Genomic DNA, 20,197 nt, shown 5'->3' with positions numbered 1-20,197 from the left:
GAGAGAGAGAGAGAGAATTAGAGAGAGATACTTGTAAATTGAGCACACCATGTAACCCTTCCACCATGACAAACTCTCTTGGTTATGGATGCAGTAAGCACTTATAACTAAGAAAATCAGCCGTTTGTCACACATAAACACGTGCTGTGTTATTGTGTACAGACTTATTTTTTCTTCGCATGATTTTTAGTCACCGAATAATCAATCGTTTATGATTGTTAGTGATTAACTGATAAATCGATAATATAAATTTTTCATTTTTGTCAAGTAAGTGTAATCGAAGAATTTCAATGTTGAAACATAAAACAATTTGTAAAAGAAGAATCTTATCGTGGAAACGTGTGACTTCCTAAATAGCACAAAGAGTTCAAATAGAATTCAGTGATATGTCATTAATTCTGATTTTTTTTTAAATGCAAAAAAATTTTTTTTCGAAAAAGAATTATTACATCTGAAAATGAGAATTCAGAATTGATGACATTCGACTGCATTCTTTTTGAATTCTTTTCAATTCTCTGTGCTATCTGCATTGGTACCTATTAAAGGACATTTAATATTTAAGTGACGAAAGTGAATTACAGTGAATAGTTTTCTGTCGAGTATTATTATGGTGCATCTAAATTTATTATTATTTTCTTCGTCTGTTTCAAGAAGCTAGAGCAAAAGAGAATCGCTGAATATTTACAAGATAATGATAATTTTTATAATTAAGTTAACAATAATAAATTTTTAAAGTATATTTGATATACATTTTTTTTTAATATTCTCAACTCTTTGAAACTCTACTACTAGAAGCTTTCGATTTCTCATAAATTTCTTATTAGTAATAAAAGCTACGAGCGCGATAGCGCAGATAAAATTGTTAGAGAAATTTTCATAAAAGTGAGAAATTAGACAATAATTGCGTGCAACCAGTATTATAATTATTGTAATGTTTTTGTGTTGTTAATTAATATCCGTATCATACTAGTGACTCGCGGCTACGGCTACGATTTCGACTTTTCCTCGACCAAACTTTCATCAAGAAGCAGCGACTATGACTCGTGACTATTATTTGGTCGACCGTCCATTTTTCTGAGTCGCAATCGCAGTCGCAACCAATTATATGACATCTTGTCACGTGATGCTGTAAATATTCGAAGCTGATAGTTTTGTAGTAATTAAATATACCTACGCAATATCAAAACAGCTAGAGTAATAAAGAGCTTAATAAAGAGTTAGATTATTGCTTGATTGATTTCAAATGGAATCAAATCCCTTCATTGGGATTGCACATGTGACATTTATAGACAAAGTGACTTAATGAACTCAGCATGGGATGATGTAGCCAAGCAGTTGGATCCAAATTTCACAGATACGTCTCACAATGAGAGATACTAATAGCGTACTAATTCATATCAATTATTTACAAAATTATTAATTCCTTAAACATTTAAAACATTTAAAAAAATTACAATTTTTCAGTAAATATTTAAAATTTGAGGTTATATAGGATTAAAATTACTAAAGCTTAAAGTATTTTTTGTTGATACTTTTGCAGGTCTTATGATGTCACAGTATTTTAAAAATATAAAAGATACGTTTTCAAGAAATTTAAAACCTATGAAAGAATTAAATTTTGAGGTATTCGTTGTAGTTTTCGAATTAAAAAAGGAAATGTATAAGCGGTGAAGCGCCAATATGCGGTGAAGCCGCGTCGCGCGAATTCTTAGCACGACCCACTCGGGAAGGCTCGTGCCTCACTTGGCAGCAACGTGGCGTGAGAACGAACACACAACGTGGCGTGTTTTTATAAATGTGTAAATGCGTCCGATCAGTGTAAATGTGCTTCGCGCGTAATGCACCCATGTCTATCTATAAGCGCTGCTCCTGCTCGTTTTCTCTGCAGTCCGTGATATGCTAACTTTCTTCTTATAATTTGAAAACTAAGGCTTCGGATAAAATTTTCGTAAAGGAAAAGTCGCCTTAGAATTCGGTTAGAAATACATCTCTTCAAGAACACCTGGGTTATTCTGAATTATGTTGTCAGACCTACAAGAAAAAAAATTTTTTTTTTAATCGGCCTCTCAACTCAAAGCCAAAATTTCATGCCAAAAGAATATCCTTAAAAAAAGAAATATTATAAGTTTTAGAAATTGCGAGTAAACAATTTTTTGTAAATACTAAGAAAAGGAGAGCTACTTCCGATGCTCTTGACCTTAACATATGTTATCAAGAACATAACCTTGAGTGATCTCTATCAGGTTTTAGATGGCGGTCACTATCCGTTAAAAAGTTATGAACCAAAAAAGTTTGAAAAATTATGTTTTATTTCTGCTTTACAGCGACTTCCATGCGAAGCGACTTTTACTTCCCCCCTCCATTTTCCAGATTGACCATATTTCTGTAGAAAGAAATGTATCAAATAAAGAATGTATCAAAGAAAGATTAGAGCAAACAATTTATTTATTAGTAATATATGAATAATAATTTTTTGTAGCATTATTATTGAATAAATTATTCATTGATTGTGATATGGTGAAATGAGCTATAATTTAAAAAAATACATCAATACGTTCTTATAAAGGATAATATCGTTTAAACATGAATTCACTCAAATAATGTTTATAATGAATTTTAGAAGTCCCATTTCGAGGTAATACGCTTTTCATATCTCTTCAAAGTCTCTCAATATTTTGATTGTGAACTCCTGCAGGCGGATTTATAAAATTTTCTGCGTGATTGACTGTATACAATGAGTATAGTTTTCATATTTCATACTCTGTCATATGCTCGCTAACAAATTATAAATAATTGAATCAGGCTTGATGTATTGAATAATTGGAATAAGCGTTTTTCTTCAACCGATACTATAAATATTTTCTTAGAGCCTCGCTCTATATTCCCAAATACCCATTATCCTGTTATATGTCCTTTGTGATACTTCCTGTGACCGATTTTCGCTTTATCAATTTCCACAATTTTATTTGAGTTGTCAATCTTTACAAAGTAAAGCTGTGAACTCATGTGTCTGTAAAGTTTTATAAAATTGAAATTTTGTGAAAATCAAATGTATTTTACTGTTTGAGTATATTCACGACAGAAATTTGTCCAATCTACAGCAGTTGAAATACTTATGTTACATTCCGTCGTCAATAATTGTAGTTGTGGTGAATTAACCATTAAAAAATAGGCTATTAAACGACAAATTATTGCTACATCTACATGTGCCTTCGCAAACCAAGATAAGTGCATTACACTTACTTTAAAGTCATAGGTTTTTTTCCTTTTTTTCTTTCCAGTTTTGTTTATTGTATAATAATATTTTCCACAATGCATTAACAATGATTCATTGTAATCATATACTATATTATTTCCACAGACAGGACATTGCATTTTCGTGTCACTTTCTTTTCATCCAAATAATCAATAAGATTTCAGAAATTATGTGTTAGATGAATAAATTCTTGAAGTAACATGGTGACATGAAGTGAGAAAGAATACTGATTGTATATCAATAGTGACCTTTTCATTGCTTAAATGTAAACAAAATAAATCGAGGAATAAATAAATGATTGTATATGTGTGAATGTTTGACAAACCAAAGTCTTGATGTAGAATGTGCGACCTTTCCAAGGAAATATGGTCAATTTCGAAAAATCGTATAGGAGACATTTCCACATGGGGTGCGACTCTCACCCCACCTGCCCTCCTGCTTCAGAGACGCACGATTTCCATAATTATACTGTTACACAAAGTCGAAATCTATGTGCAACAGTACAATTATGGAAGTCGTGCATCCCTTAAGCATGGGAGGGGGGGATGAGAGTCGAAGGTGAGAGTCGTGGGCCCCTTAGCAGGTGAAAGGAAGAGTGAGAGTCAAAGATAAGAATCGTTGAGATGAGAATCGCGCCCCTTAAGGGGGGGGAGAGGAGGGTAAGAGTCGCTTCGCATGGAAGTCGCGCTGTATAGCAGAAATAAAACTTAACTTTTCAAATTTTTTTGGTTCATAACTTTTTAACAGACAGTGATCGCCACTTAAAACCTGGTGGAGATCACTTAGGGTTACGTCCTGATAACATATGTCAAGATCAAGGTCATCGGAAGTGGCTCCCCTTTTCTTAATATTTACCTAATTTTTAAATCTAAAGTTTTGATTTTTCTTAATACATGTTTGATTTTATGCAAAAATGCCTATTAAACAAATCCGGATTTTAAATGTAGTATTGTATATTTTTCTGGTCGCTGAACACGATACAATAATTCATTTAGCTCTACGATATATGCCTTAAAAAATATTATTGTGAAATATTAAGCTCTAATTAATGTGAAAAAAATTTTGAGTTGAAATCAATTTTAGCAGCATTTTGAGGTTCCACGCGTTCAAATAAATAATAAACATTACGCCCTTCAAATTGTAGGTCCGTTCATTCAGGAAATCTAGTTGGAATTGTCCCTGAATCTCCTTCTATAAGATTTTTAAAAGTTGCATTTAACTGGATTATAAATTTTTAAATATAGAAAAAATTTTTTTACAATTTATGAAATATATCGTTTTGTGATTTTGACATTCTCAAATCAAACTCAACTTGACAATAAAAAAACTCTTTATTAGAAAATAAAATAAGTATTTAATACAAAAAAAATATGATTTAATTAATTGAAATAAATTATCATATATAAAATAAGGGCAAAAATAGGAATAGAATTTTAATGGTATCATAATTGATCCAAACAATTCATAATATATTATCAAAAATTTTGATAATAATACAAATAAATTTTGGGAGAACACATACGTATTAAATCTTGCAATTTTTGTATTAAATCTTGAGAATGGTTTCAATATTCGATTTATTCTGTTTTGAACACGATGGGAAAATCTGACGGTTATATTAATATAATTTCTCTCACTGAAAAATTTAATGAGCTATCTAATAACTAATGAAGAGCAATTTCTGTGCCTACATACATTCAATCAGTGAGATATAATCGTCAGATTTTTCTATTGTGTTTAAAAGAACACAGAACAGTTTAATAGAACAGAGCGAATGTTGGAACAATTCGCAAGGTATAATACGAAAATTTGCAAGATTTAATATGTAAATGTATTCTTCGGAAATCTATTTGCATTATTATCAAGATTTTCGATAACATAATTATTTTATTATATTTGGATCATCAATTATGATTTCATTGAAATTCAAATTTTATTTTCATCCTTATTTGATGTAGTTTATTTTAATTATTAATTAAATCATATTATTTTGTCTTATGTATTCATTTCATTTTCTACAAATAATTTATTATTGTCAAATTGAGGGATTTGATTTGAAGATGTCAAAACCACAAAGCGATATAATTTTTTAGAAATTGTAAAAAATTGTTTTTAGCTTTAAAATTTTTTTTTAATGACGTCACAAAAACATAAGTAATCCGCCATTCGAACCGACTCGCTTCTTTCTTCCCCCCTCTTTCCCTAAAGAAACTCAACGCAACCCAACTATTCTTTGAAGCCATCCTCTCTGCCAAATTCCGTCAATGTTTTACACTGGAGAAATGTTCAGCAGCACACGTCAGAAGCAAATATTAATAGCGTTTTCTCTTGGGATACACTGAGTGTAACTCGCACTATACCAGTATAAGTGCTGCATCAGTGCTGCACTTACATACACCATGGTGTGTGCCTAGCCTTCATGCTATTGTGTTTAATTCTGCTGCTGATTGACTTCCATTTTCAAATTTTTAATATTATATTGACTCTACACCGTCTCTTTGAGCACGTCTCGTGTAGCAAAACCCCATTTCGTGCATAAAAATTTGCACTACACTATAGTCACGGAAACATTATACACTGAATGAATTTGCCTATCATTAGCTAAGAAAACACGCTACACTGTATAAGTGTTGCACTGATAGGCAATAGTGCAGCCAAGAGAAAACGCTATAAGATAAAAGATAGAATCACAGATCTCACACTATTCGCATCATTGTTCGCATCACGATAGCCACAAAAAAAGTGATTCCGTATCGCGTAATCTCGAGAGAGGGATAGAGTGTTTTAATGAAACACAACAAGCGGTTTATAAGTCAATCTTTTATTTAGCAGTCTCTATAAGTTCCATCTCTGACATCCAACAATCCCTTCCCCTCTCCCCTCAGTTACGATAGCCTTCACCGGCGGAGATTTTGACATTTTATAATCCAGTTAAATGGAACTTCTAAAAGTCCTGTAAGAGCCCCGAGAAAATTCCAACTGGTTTGGGTGAACAAACTTACAATTTTAGGAGAATAACGATCCGTTTAAACGTTTGAAATCTTGTTAAAATCGAACTTTAAACTTGAAATTTGGTAATTTTTTTCACAAAAAATTAAGATAATACTAGCATAAAATGATTTTTTTACGAATGTGTTAAAATTTGACATACAAGTGAGTTGAAATGCTCTCTATGTTTGTGCAATTAGAAACATTGATCATCTAGTTTTTGAGATAATTGCAATCAAAACAGTTTTAATATGTGAAGCATATACGCAAGTCAAGATAATGTCAAATTTTTAATTATAGCATCCATTCTTAGAATTGTTATAAAAAACGAGTACGCGATGAAGGAACATGAAATGAATATTGTAAAAAAGTCATAATTTAGTTAGGAAAATAAGGCCGCGCAAAGAACGTAATATTCCGATTTTCTTTGACATATGGCATTGAAGGGAGTGATGAGGAATAGAGGGGACAGCCAGCGAACATCTGACAGCTCTGGCGTTAGTATGCATCTATTTGTATTCATTTTCTTTCTGCGTGTGCGTGCAGCCATGAACAGGAACAATCGAAAGTTTTCTCTCTTTGGCGAGAGTGAGGTATTGCCACCGAGTACCGCGAGGATAAAATTTTGAACGTCGCGCTATATATTACCTTAAGTGAAAAAAAGGCAATAGAAGTAATAATCGTTGCATAAAATAATATACAAATGTAACATAAAAACTTTTTAAATTAACGTGCTTATATGTTTCGGGCTTACATGCGTTCATTTTCGAGCACTTTTCAGAATAATAAATTACTATTATAAATACAATAGATATGTGATGACTAACTTGTCATAATGAGCTCTCTCTACCTCATTAAAAAAAATCTCAATATTGGAGACACAAATGAATATTTAAAAATTATGATTAAAATTTGTTTTTAATCAGAGATGAACTATGGAAAAAACAACTTTAAAGAATTGAAATCACAGTAAAAATAAGGAAATTCATCACGACAGCAATCAGGCATATCGCAAACAATTAATATCGCACAAATTATTATTTAGTCAAAAACTAGTTCTTGATTTGTAGCGGCTAACAGTGTTAAATTTACTTTAAAACATAGAATGCTTCATTAAAAATAGTTATATTTTTAAACTTTAAAGTTAGATCATCTATAATCAAAAAGAAAATCGATCAATAATCAAAGATAGAAAGATTCAGTTACAATGAAAGAACAACACTAACTGAAATCAAAAACAAGTCGACATTTAGCTCAATAATCGGAAAGTAGATTTTGAGAAGTCCCTCTATGTCTGTCTGTAAATTAAGATCATGCGTTTGTCTCCTGATGAACAACTTCCGAAATCAATCTCTTTCTATATTGAGGTTCTTCAAAATTATAATGTTCTCTCAATCGAATTCATGATCCTCTTATAATTGATGAACAGTTATGACTAAACAGTTATGATTAGTACATATGTATTCCACCGAATGTGATTTTTATACTCAGTAATGCTAGATTTTACTGTCTACTTGTGTGTCTCACATATCTCGCATCACAATCCTTACAAAAAATTTTATATATGATATTCGATTTCACATTATGCGGGAGCGGATCTTTGAAATCTTTCGAGATTATGACCTTCATAACATATGAAGGTCAAAATATCTGAAGTCCATTTTAATTTTAATAACTACTTAACGATCAACGAGCGACTGCCAAATTCTTTGACGGTCACTACGGGTCTCGATCTTAACATTAAGATCATCGGAGTTGTATTCTTTATTTCAGTTTTAATAATTTTTTAATGTGCGACGATTAACTGCTAAAACTTTCCGAATGTTATTTGGGGTCCTTCAAAATGTATATGAACTTCAAGATCACAATAGGAACTGAGGTGTGAATTTCAATTTTAATAATTTCTTAACTATCAACGGGCACTTGCCAAAACCTTAGAAAGATCACTCTGGGTCATGACTTTGACATTATACAAGTTTGAAGTCGTAATTAAGTACCATATTGTATATTTAATAATTTTGTACAACGAGCGATAGTTAAAACCTTGCGAAGTTCATTCGGTGTCTTCATAATTACATCAAGGTTTAAATCATCAAAGCTGAGTTACTATTTTATTAGGTAGTAAACTTAATTTTTGCCGTTTTTATTTCGTCTTCAAAATTGATTTGTTTCGAAGAGAAGATGAATGAATACCTTAATCAAAGTAATTTCCTCCATTTTCTACTTTCTCCCATCTCTCCGGCAACAGGGCAATTCCACAATGGTAGAACGCGGTGTCTTTCGAGGCAATTCAGTCATTCACTTTTGGACTTCTTCGTAACTGGAGAAGTGTATGTTTGTAAGGACGTGTTGCATCATTTCAGCGATGTCTAAACTACAAAAAGACCGACTTTACCGTCGAAATTTGCCAGTACCCTCTAGTAGCGAGCGGCAAGGATTAAGTTTACCACCTAATAATTTTCATAACTTTTTATTGATAAATGATTGCTGAAACCATTCGATAATCACTCAGAGTTATGAGCTTGACAATATATGTCAATGTGTAGGTTATCAGAATTGAATTAACTCTTTCATTTTTAATGTGCAACGAGTAAGAGATGAAACTTTCCGAAGGTCATTCGGGATGATGATCTTTAAAATGTGTGTGAAAGTCAAGATCATCAGAGTAGAGTCGTCATTTTAATTTTCATAACTTTTTAAACGAGCGATTGTAAAAACTTATTCGATGTCATTCATAACCTTGACAATATATATCAAGGTCAGCATCATCAGAATTGAATTTTCTATTTCATTTCTAATAACTTTCTAAAGTTTGATGAATGACTTATGAAACCTTCCGTCATTCGGGATCATGACTTTCACGTGTGTCAAAGTCAAGTCATTGGAATTGAGTGTCCATTTTACTTTTTAACTTTTAATAACTTTTCAACATGTGACTCTCAAAACCCTTCAAAGGTCATTCAGAATCATTATCTTCGAAATATATATCAAGGTTGAAATTGTCGGAGCTAAGTTGTCCGTTTTACTTCTAATAACATCTTAACGACTGTCAGAAATCTTTGGTGGTCACTCAGGTCATGACCTTGACAATATACAAGGTCAAGGTCATTGCATTTGAATTCCCTATTTTTTAAAATAATTTTTTAATGAGCGATGATTGATCTAAAACCTTCTGAAGGTTTATCAATGTGATAAATCCAATAATCTTGACACTTTACTTTAAGATCAAAATCATAAGAGTTCGCTATTTTATGAATTCGCTATTTTATTTCTAACTTTTCTACGTGTGACAAGTGATTGCTAAAATCTTCCGAATAATTTCTTAACGATTAACGGGTCAAATCCGTCATATTGGGTCATGATCTTGACATTATACATCAAGGTCAAAGTCATTGTTGAATATCATATTGCATATTAATAATTTTATACAACGAGCGATAACTAAAACCTCGCGAAGCTTATTCGGTGTCATGACCTTCAACGTATGTCAATGTTAACGTCATTGGAACTGAGCCGTTTATTTTAACACAAACTGTAGAAAGCAAAGTCTTACACGATCTAGCTGAATCTTAAATGCTTATATGATTCTTGCGTGAATGTATATATTATATATGTAGTCCCCAGAAACGCGCGCCGAAATGATTTTTCGATCTTTGAAAACGCTAACTCTACTAAATTGCTGCAGTATTATCACGAGTTAAATTGACTTGCAATTTAACAAATATTTGATGCAATTCGCGTTTTCGAAACGATCTTAATAATGTTAACATATTAAAATCTGTAAATAATTAATTCTTATTGCGAAAAATATTATCTCGGTCGGCAGTCGAACCCGGATCTCTTGCATTCCGTGCGAGCGTCCTAAGCCTTTAGACTATCGAGGCCTTAGTAATATTCTTCGCAATAATTGGCATATGAAGAAACAATGTCTCTTTAGGCGACGTAAATAACAATATAACATATTATAGGTCCGTATAACATAAACTGTAGAAATCAAAGCCTTATATGATGTATTATAAGCCTAAAGAGATGTTGTTCCTTCATATGTCAATTTTATTTTTTTAAGTTTCTTCATAACATGTTTTATACAAATTTTTTTCATTTACTCAATATTATAATATACTTAACTGTAGTGTTATGTGGAATTGAGATAAGCACTTTTTTAATACAATTTCAATATTAACCTTATGTAATTTAAATTCTTAATAACTTTATTAGTACGCAATCACTTGTTAACCAAGAAGATAGGCAACTTCTTACGATGTTTATGTTTTTCTCATTTTCCGATCCAATTATTATAAGCACAAAATTAGTGTGTAATCAATTATCGTTGTATAAAAAACTGCAATGTTGTTATCAAGTCATTTTTATAAACGATAAAAATTACATTATTTTATTTCCCATCTCTGTATTTTTTACAGAAATATATTTGTATAAAATGTTTCTTTTGAATTAATTATTTAGTCATGATTCATAAAATAAGAATCATGGAAAGATTCTTAGCCCTCCGTTGACATACTGGACCACCCACAAAATTATTTTAATTCTCTGAAATTCAATTTTCTTTTATTTTAGAACAAAAATACAATGTTTACAAAAAAATCTGTTTTTTCAATTCCCAAAACCGAACTGGATAAAAGATATTCTTTGTTAATATATTAATTATATATTTACTGAAAGATGGCTAAAACCAATAGCTTCAAACTAACATCTTTTAATATACATTATACTATTAATGATTATGTAAGTGTAGATTGCGCATTTCTTACCGCGCTGACTCCAAAGTAGTCCCCTTAAATTTGTATTATATATTTTTACAATTATTAGGAGTCTTATTTTATATATGTTCTTTATTCTAAAAGTCAAGTTGTCAACTGACATTCTTATTTAAAAAATCCAATCAATATGAAAAAAATTATGGGTCAATTTCAAGGTCTGGTAGAATACATTCAAATAGTTGTTGATTAAAATTTCATTACAGTTTTTGTGAAAAAAATTCAATGAATAGAGAAAAAAACGAGTAAAATCTTTGAAAAATTGTAATTTTTAAAAAAGTCAATATTAGAAGTTAAAAAGTTACAGAATTGTTGTTCACATATGATACTTTGAAAAAAAAATAAGTTTGCAAGTTTTTGGATAAAGGGTATTTATTTTGCATATTAAATGTAGGCTATTTTGGGAATTAGGCTATTTTGGGAATTAAAAAAACAGATTTTTTTTTGTAAACATTGTATTTTTGTTCTACAAAATAAAAGAAAATTGAATTTCAGAGAATTAAAATAATTTTGTGGGTGGTCCACATCTAGTATGTCAACGGAGGGTTAAAAATCTTTCCATGATTCTTATTTTATGAATCATGACTAAATAACTAATTCAAAAGAAACATTTTATACAAATATATTTCTATAAAAAATACAGGGATGAGAAATAAAATAACGTAATTTTTATCGTTTATAAAAATGACTTGATAACAACATTGCAGTTTTTTATACAACGATAACTGATTACACACTAATTTGTGCTCATAAGCTTAGAAAAGTCACTTTGAAAAGTAGTAACTCTTTATCATTACGCGTTTATTTACAGAAAAACAATAATTACAATATTTGTAAATAAACGTATTGTTACAAGCAAGGAGTTCTTTTTTTTCAGTAACGAGTGACCGTTCCAATTCATAAATAACGATAGAATGACTTTCCTAATGTTACACTAAAAAATCTTCGTGAAAAATGTATACTAAAGTGATTAATTTATATACTTTTTATATAGAAAAATGTAAATAAACACAAAGACATGATATTAGTACATAAATTTATCTTCTTAAAAAAGATAAAAAAAGCACTAGAAATACATGTTCTGTGATAAAAAATTTTATTAAATAAAAAAATGAATTTATAAGAAAACATTAAACTCTACAAAATGCATGATATCAGTATAAAACTTACCTTTTTTTAAAAAAAAGGTAGAAAAAGACGCTAAGAATATCCCTTAATCCCGGAAAAAAATGTGTACTAAATTGATTAACATCACATATACTTAATATAAATTTATCTTTTTAAAAAAAGTAAAAAACCGCTATGAATACATGGATGTCAACTATCAATCAACTACAAATGTATGTCAGACAAAGAATTGATGTATTAAATTAAGAATTACAACTTAAATGATAGTATCTGTAATTATTATACAATGAAAAAAGTTTACAAGGTATTAAAGAGTCAATTGCAGAACTTGTTGTGAATAAAAATTATTTTATACATATAAATAATAATTACATGAGTTTGATATTCAAACTTATTCTTTTAAATTTGAAATCTTGACATGTTTCGGCTGCTTGATTGAGCCCTCTTCAGAAATTCCAAAAAGTTTTTAAGTTTTTAAATAAAACAGTTCTTCCTAATATAGAACGTTTTTTCGTAAGCTTCCAGAATAATTAAAGCTGCTCACATGACGATTGAAAGACCATGAGAATCTGGTTAAGCTGACAATGAAAATTTAAGATAGTTTTCTCTTTCTTAAATAATTAGCACAGTCAATTCTTATTCTGATAAAAACTTATTGATCGTGGACAATTATCAGTCGGTCAAACATAACGGACATATACAATAAAGAGACTGACTAAAGTCAGTCAGTATAATAAATACAATAATTAAATATAAAATACAATATATTAAGTGTACAACTTTGCTTCCGCCGTTTTCCTATAGATGGCTTTAGCGGTAAATGGTGGTCGAAATAGATCATAGACGTCATACAATAAATTTGGGCATCTGTCAACATAACCCCATAGAAACATTAGTCGATTTGTGTCATACAGTTATTCTCGATTGAAAATGTCAGTTTACGAGCCAAATTCTCGTCATTTGCGGGAGGTTTTAATTTTTTGCTTCAATATGAAGAAATCTGCGGCTGAGGCTCATCGAATGCTCTCAAATACTTATGGTGAGGCCGCTATTAGTGAAAGAACGTGTCGTGAGTGGTTTCAACGCTTCAAGAACGGTGATTTTGCCGTCGAAAACCGGCATAGCGATGGAAGAGAGAAGGTTTTCGAAGATGCAGAATTGGAGGCATTACTTGAGCAAGCACTCGTATCAAAATCAAGAAGAATTGGCACGATCATTGGGAGTGACTCAACAAGCCATTTCAAAACGCCTCAAAGCCATGGGAATGATTCAGAAGCAAGGAAATTGGATGCCGTACGAATTGAAGCCGAGAGCTGTTAAACGGCGTTTGCTTGCTTGTGAACAGCTGCTTGAAAGGCAAAGAAGAAATTTCTGCATCGCATTGTGACTGGGGACGAAAAATGGGTTCATTACGATAATCCCAAGCGCAGAAAATCATGGAGAGTTCCCGGCCATGCTTCCACGTCGACGGCCAAACCGAATATTCACGGCTCCAAGGTCATGCTCTGTATTTGGTGGGACCAGCTCGGCGTAGTGTATTATGAACTGTTAAAACCGACTGAAACAATCACAGGTGATCGGTATCGAACGCAATTGATGCGTTTGAGCCGAGCATTGAAAGACAAACGGCCGCAATACAACGAGAGACACGATAAAGTGATTTTGCAGCATGACAATGCTCGACCCCATGTTGCGAAAGTGGTCAAGACATACTTGGAAACATTGAAATGGGAAGTCCTACCCACCTGCCGTATTCTCCAGATGTTGCTCCCTCTGATTATCACTTGTTTCGATCAATGGCACACGGCCTGGCTGACCAGCATTTCCGGTCTTATGAAGAAGTAAAAAATTGGATCGATTCATGGATAGCCAAAAGATGACCAGTTTTCGATGCGAGATTCGTACGCTAAAGATGGGAGAAAGTAGTGGCCAGCGATGGACAATAAACTTTGAATCATAAATGTATAACCAGTTTTTTACAATAAAGCCTCGAATTTCGGAAAAAAGTGGCGGAAGCCAAGTTGTACACTTAATACGATTATGGCATTTCAGTTCTTCCAGTTGACGTTGCGCGGCTTTGTTATCGTTTATAGCTTTCGCTCTTACGTTATCGATCAACGAGTCGACGACTACCAGTAGTAGAACAGGTATGATACTACCGCGTTTTGTTATTGGAAGTTTTCGCTTTTTCGTTGGAAGTTTTCTTTTTCTTCTTCATTTTCAAACCTATATCGATTTTCATCTTGGCCTTCATAACCGCCCAAACGGCTGCAGCAGCAGCTTTCTCTCTAGAGAGTCTTTTGCGGTAATATATTTTCATGCCTCTTTGGCGAGAATTTTGTTAACTATGTGTCGTTTCGCCAGATCTTTGTTCCGCGGATAAGCTATGTCGTAATCATGACATGCTGCATAAATGAATTAATGCCTCAATTGCTTCTAGCTAGTCACTTGCGTTCTTGGATCACAAAATTGATATCTGGGGATATGCAATTCGAAAGGAAGTGCGTTTATTGCGTGATTTAAAATGTTGCGGCTTTTTGTTGTTGACGTTTACTGCAATTTTTTATTTTAAATTGTACCGAATCATCGATGGATGACAGAGCAAATTATAATGTTTCAAGCATCAACGATGTTGCTGAATCTCTGAATCAGCCTTTACAGGGTGTATAAGTTTAAATCCGCTGTTTTTTAGTCAGAAAAACATTTTTTTTTCCTAGGAAGCAAAAAAAAAGCCGAGGCAAACAACTCGGCTTGTCTTGGCAGCCTCAGAGAACATCTGTCATATCTTTAATGTGTACGATTTGTATGAAAGCAATTCTTGGCAATTCGACGCACCCTGTTGTTGGCTCGCCAACAATCGATGCTAATTTTCGCAATAATTGCCCTAAGTCATCCGAAATCAATCAATTCGCTTGAGTCCTTTCAACGATTGTGGGAGTCCTCGCGGTGCGTTCTTTCGAGTGACTCTTTTTCGCTAACATACTAGAACTTTCGTTGGACTGTTCTAAAGCCGTATATTTTGCCACAACATCATAAACGGTTGATCTTGAGTATCCAAAGAATTGAATTATTTCCATGGGCTGAGCACTCAGCACGAAGGCCTTCGATCGCGGCTTTTCGATTATACTTCGCATTTAGTTTCAACATCGTAGCCATTTTGAGAATATGACTGTTTACTAGAAGCATCAGGCTTTCTCTTCATCAGACGCCAACAACCTTTGGCGGAGGCACAATATAGCTGAAAATTTAAATTGAAATTTGTTCGGATTTTCTTGACGCACTCTGTATAAATAGCTTTCAAACAGCTATCGGACTAATATTTAACAGCTTTAACAGCTACACACACCTTTCACACAGCTATCAGATCATTTTCAACTCTATTTCCTATATATTTATTTAAATGTCTACTAATGGTCAGGGTAACAGAAATAAAAACATATTAATGTGAAGTAACATACATTTTATTTAAAAAATCTTCCTGGCGTCGCGACCAACAGTTAAATATTTTGCAAAGCACAATTCTTTGCATATTTTCCACATCCTATAGTTACAATCATCTAGATTACTAAGAGATTCAATATCTTCATAATGCGCAGCCAGAATTTGATGACATCATCGGTGTCGAGTATATCTTCTGGTCATTTCTGTTTTTCATGTTTCTTGATATATGAGTGCCTTTTCTATCACAGTCTCCGTAATTAGACACCTCGCCATGCCGTACGGGACCACTTCGTCGCCCCATCGCAATCTATGATGATAAACATTCAACCAGGAAGCGCAAGATTTGTCGGATTTCGTCAAAAAATGCTATGGCACAGGACATGAAAAAATGTAGTGTGTAAGAATGGTTCTCCTTTTCAGTACCGTTACTTCTTTGACGAAAAATCTTTTTTCGGCGATGAATCCTTGCAGATCCACAAACATCAGTATGATCATGACGAGTAATTCTTCAAGACTGTGCTTCATCCCAGTTTTTCTCTCCCTTTCAAAATTCTAAATACTTGCTGACCTTGCAATTTACATAATCTTGCGCATTACGTTGGACAATGGACAGTACTCGATTACACGTTCATGTATGAGGCAATAAGTGATATTGATGAATATTAGCGGATACATTCTCCTTGCAAATTCTATGCGTACTTCCACAGTGTGCTCTTTTATCACGAGCAATCAATGATCGCAAAAGATCCTTTCTCGATAAATGAGAGCACGTTGAGCAGCATTTCGAAGTAGTTGATTTCATAATATGTTTTACGAAAACGCGCATATATATCAAGACATATCTCTTTTTGTCAAAATCCATTTAAATCATTGGATACGGATAAAAATCTGAATTTAGACATATTTCGCGTTACTCAAATTACAATTATCGATTATGTTAACATCTCGTGACATGACATTCTTTCGACCGGTCTGCAGAGAAAAGTTAACGTGGCGGCTTCTCAAATTAGTCGCCGTTTAACAACCCATGAATGCTTGGTCGTATTTTGTAACAGTGGATATTCGTACAGATCCTACGAACAAAATTCATGCTCAAATAACGACCGCTTTCCAATGCAGCATTGATAATTTATTGATCTTGTTTAACGCAACGTGAAGTTACTTAGTGCACCTTAATAATTCAACATAATTTCAATGTTTCTGTTGCGGTCAATCATACTGTTAAGTTTATATCGAATTTCATCAAACATGGACGCCATGCAATTATTTCCAAGCGTCGTCGACGACGTTTTTCTTCACCATCAATCTTCCTTCGATGTAGAGAAAACTTTCGCACGGCAACAAATGCTACTGGATATCCGTATCTTATCGCTGTGTTCAAACGTAGTGTTGGCATACGGATTGTATGAGTGTCAATCTTGACGATGCGGTCGTCAAAAATTGGCTCATCGATAATATTCAAGATATCAGCCATTTCGTATGAAATACAACGACTTTAAAAATGCAATATTGGACGCAGTAAATTTCTTTCCAGGTGTAATCTCTCCAGTAAAAGGTGTATCTCGTCTGTTCAACACAAGCATTTCACGTCTTAGCGTCTTCTACATCAAATCCTTACAATCTAATCTAATGATGATCTCTTCGCGAAAATCGAACAATCGGTCGTCTTGGTCCACCATGCGAATCGTCAGTTACGTAATACTCTGTACGATGATCAGAAAGTACATGATCTGCGTCGGCCTTTCCGATATCTTACATCCTGGCGACACATTCGATGAAAATTCGTGTGCACGCACCTATTGTTGCTGTATGCACCCAGTCACGTTGTATTCACGTATGATATTCACGTTGATGATATTTATCGGCACAATCGACTCAATTCATCAGCAGCCAGTAGCCGTTTCTCAGTGATTGTGAATAATTATTCGGCATCGATGTACTTCCCGAATCATCTTTTCAAATTTGTTTAACATAACCTTTACATTATTTTGTAAAGCTGCAATCTTCCCTTCGATTTCATTCTGACGACCTTTCAAATCTTGAACTCTGCTGCACATATCATTTGTTTGCTGCGTCAGCATTATCCACTGGTAGTGTTAATCATCGAATCTTGCATGATTTTGTGTTAGGTAACGGCAAAGACCGTTATCCTGCACGTAATTTCTGAGCAATCCGCGCCATTGACAGTGCGATTCGCTTCTTCCTTCGATAGTCCAAACTTGTTGATCGGCATTGTGATTTTGACTGAACGACGTGCGTAGAATGAGGTCAATTTATAATTAGACCGACATCGCGAAGCTCCTCGATAATCGACAGAATCTCGTTGTTATGATCATTGTGTCTGGCACAAGTCCTTGAGGAATCGCAAACAATCCACAATTTCGTTGAGATCGTCGTTGAGTATCGTCGTTAGATATAGTCGATCTTGTTGTTATTTACGACATCGTACGCGGTAAATTTCACTCTTTTGCTTATTCCTGTTCCAACTTTTTACCCGATACCAATGGCGCTATTATGTCCTTATATCTGTGTCCCTTATTACTCATTATTTGATTACTCAAATTATGAACGCGCCGGTGAACATTTGTCGTCAGCAGAATACTTCTATATATCTGTACGTCATCATCCATACAGATACTTTCGTTGAGAAATTTCTTAAAAATTAACTCGTACAAGCCTGATGTTCCATCATATTTTTCTTCCTTTATAATTATATTATCGTTTTGCAAAGTGATACGTTTGTCACCGAGCATAGTTCCCTCATCGCTGAAATAAACTCCATATATCAATTGACGGTTTTCTTACTTAAGATCGCTTTCTAATATTTCTGTCCCAACGGACATAGTTTGTTTGCAACTTTTCCTCTCGGATGTTTGAAGCAAATATCGAATGTCTTCGGTGTCTTCGATGGAGGGAGCGTGGTCACGATAAATCGCGCGGCTATATTATTTGAGACACTTCATTCAAAGTGAATGATATGATTTTCGGTTGACTCAACTGATTTCATAGGCATGGAAGCCTGTATAAGATTATCGTACAATTTGGTCGTTTTTTTAGTTTTGGTTCCTCGTCTTTTCTCGAAAAGAATGTTTCGATAGTCATGATAAGATCCTTGGAAGAGTCCATAGTGTTTTCGACAATTTGTTTCGATAATAGATTTAAAGTGTCTCTCCAATGCAATGTCCTCCATTTTGCCAGTCTTCAAAGCGCGGTATTTTTTGCGAATTGAATCACTCGTTTTCGCAATCTCTTTAATCCTTTCACGAGCTTTTGTTATCCATTTCAACTGATCATATCACGTATTACAAAATCGTTAAATTCTTTTCTATATCACCCATCAGTAAGCGCACTATCCTTGTCAATCACTAGATCCATACTTTAGCTGTCAACATTTACACAAATCGCTGAAATCCTCATAGAACATGTCGCGTATAAGATGCTTCGGTATCTTTGCATACATTTGATCAAGATAGAAGCAATTGACGTTCGTGCGTCCCATTGCAAAGTATTCTTTTATCACATCCTGCTTGTTGCATGCCACGTTATCAAATATAAAGATGGAATTCGGAAACGTCTCGCTCGGTGAAACCGACGCTGTTATTGGAACGTAAAATAGCCGATTTCTTCAATCGGTGCTAACAAATTAATTAAGTATCGAGGTTTGGGCTATTGCAGTGATTTCGAGTATATGTACACGTTCTCGAATCGCTGTGCGGACTTTCTAACAGGCTTATTAGCACGTTCGTCTTGCTGTAATTTGACGGTTCGTCAATTTTGACAGACGACAGCGCGTATAAAGGTCGAAGCATGCCATCATATTTGCGCATCTCTTTATCGGTTTGCATTTTACCATCGAGATTTGACACTTTAATCATTCGCAATTGACGCACGAACTGCATATTTTCTTTTTCCACAAAATACTGAACGATATCGCGAGCAGATTTGTTTATAGAGTCGCGTAAAGCGAAATTGATCAGTAATCGAAATATTTCTCGTCGTATCAGACGATCTGCACAGTTCAAAAGAGTTGAAATACATATCGAAAATTGTACTACTGCGAGAGTTTGAAAATTGCATAGATTTGTTGTGGAACAGACCTGAACATGTACAGATTCGGAGATACAACGATTCCATCAGTGTTTGAAGCATTTGCTGAGTTATCAAACGCATATCAACATCAGTAAATCAATATCCAGTATTTTTGATAAAGAGGCTTGATAATCATACGATAAACGCGCTTTCTATCGAAGAAGAAGGATGGATGGATATTTCCAATGGCGAAACGCGGTAGAGTCCTGCCTGTTCTACTGCTCAGCATTCATTGGTCGGCGGCAGTCGCCAAAGCAGTAAACGATAACAAAGCGGCGCAGCATCAGCTGGAAAAATTGCAACGTCATAATTGCGTCAAGAAAGACGTTTATCTCACTTCCTACAAACGCGGATGAGCTATCACGCGTAGAAAAAAAAAGTCAATGAAACATTAAAAGAGGAGTATCTACCGACGTGCAATTGCAACAACTTGAAAACCTTATGCGTATTCCGTATTTTAGAGGTATCTTTATGCGTACTACATTACTGATCGAAGAGGTACGTCAAAACGAAAGCGGTA

General features: G+C 33.7%; 1 protein-coding gene across 2 annotated transcripts in view; it reads left to right on the top strand.

The window, feature by feature from the left end:
• LOC105627669 (probable phosphoserine aminotransferase) overlaps window positions 1-20,197 on the top strand; it is a 165,445-nt gene that overhangs the window by 26,807 nt on the left and 118,441 nt on the right. The gene's annotated exons all lie outside the window — the stretch shown is intronic.

This window comes from Atta cephalotes (assembly GCF_000143395.1).
Source record: "Atta cephalotes unplaced genomic scaffold scaffold00010, whole genome shotgun sequence".
Taxonomy (NCBI): Eukaryota; Metazoa; Arthropoda; class Insecta; order Hymenoptera; family Formicidae; genus Atta; species Atta cephalotes.
Note: the sequence above shows the minus strand (reverse complement) of the source record. Positions and strands in the feature narration are given on the sequence as shown.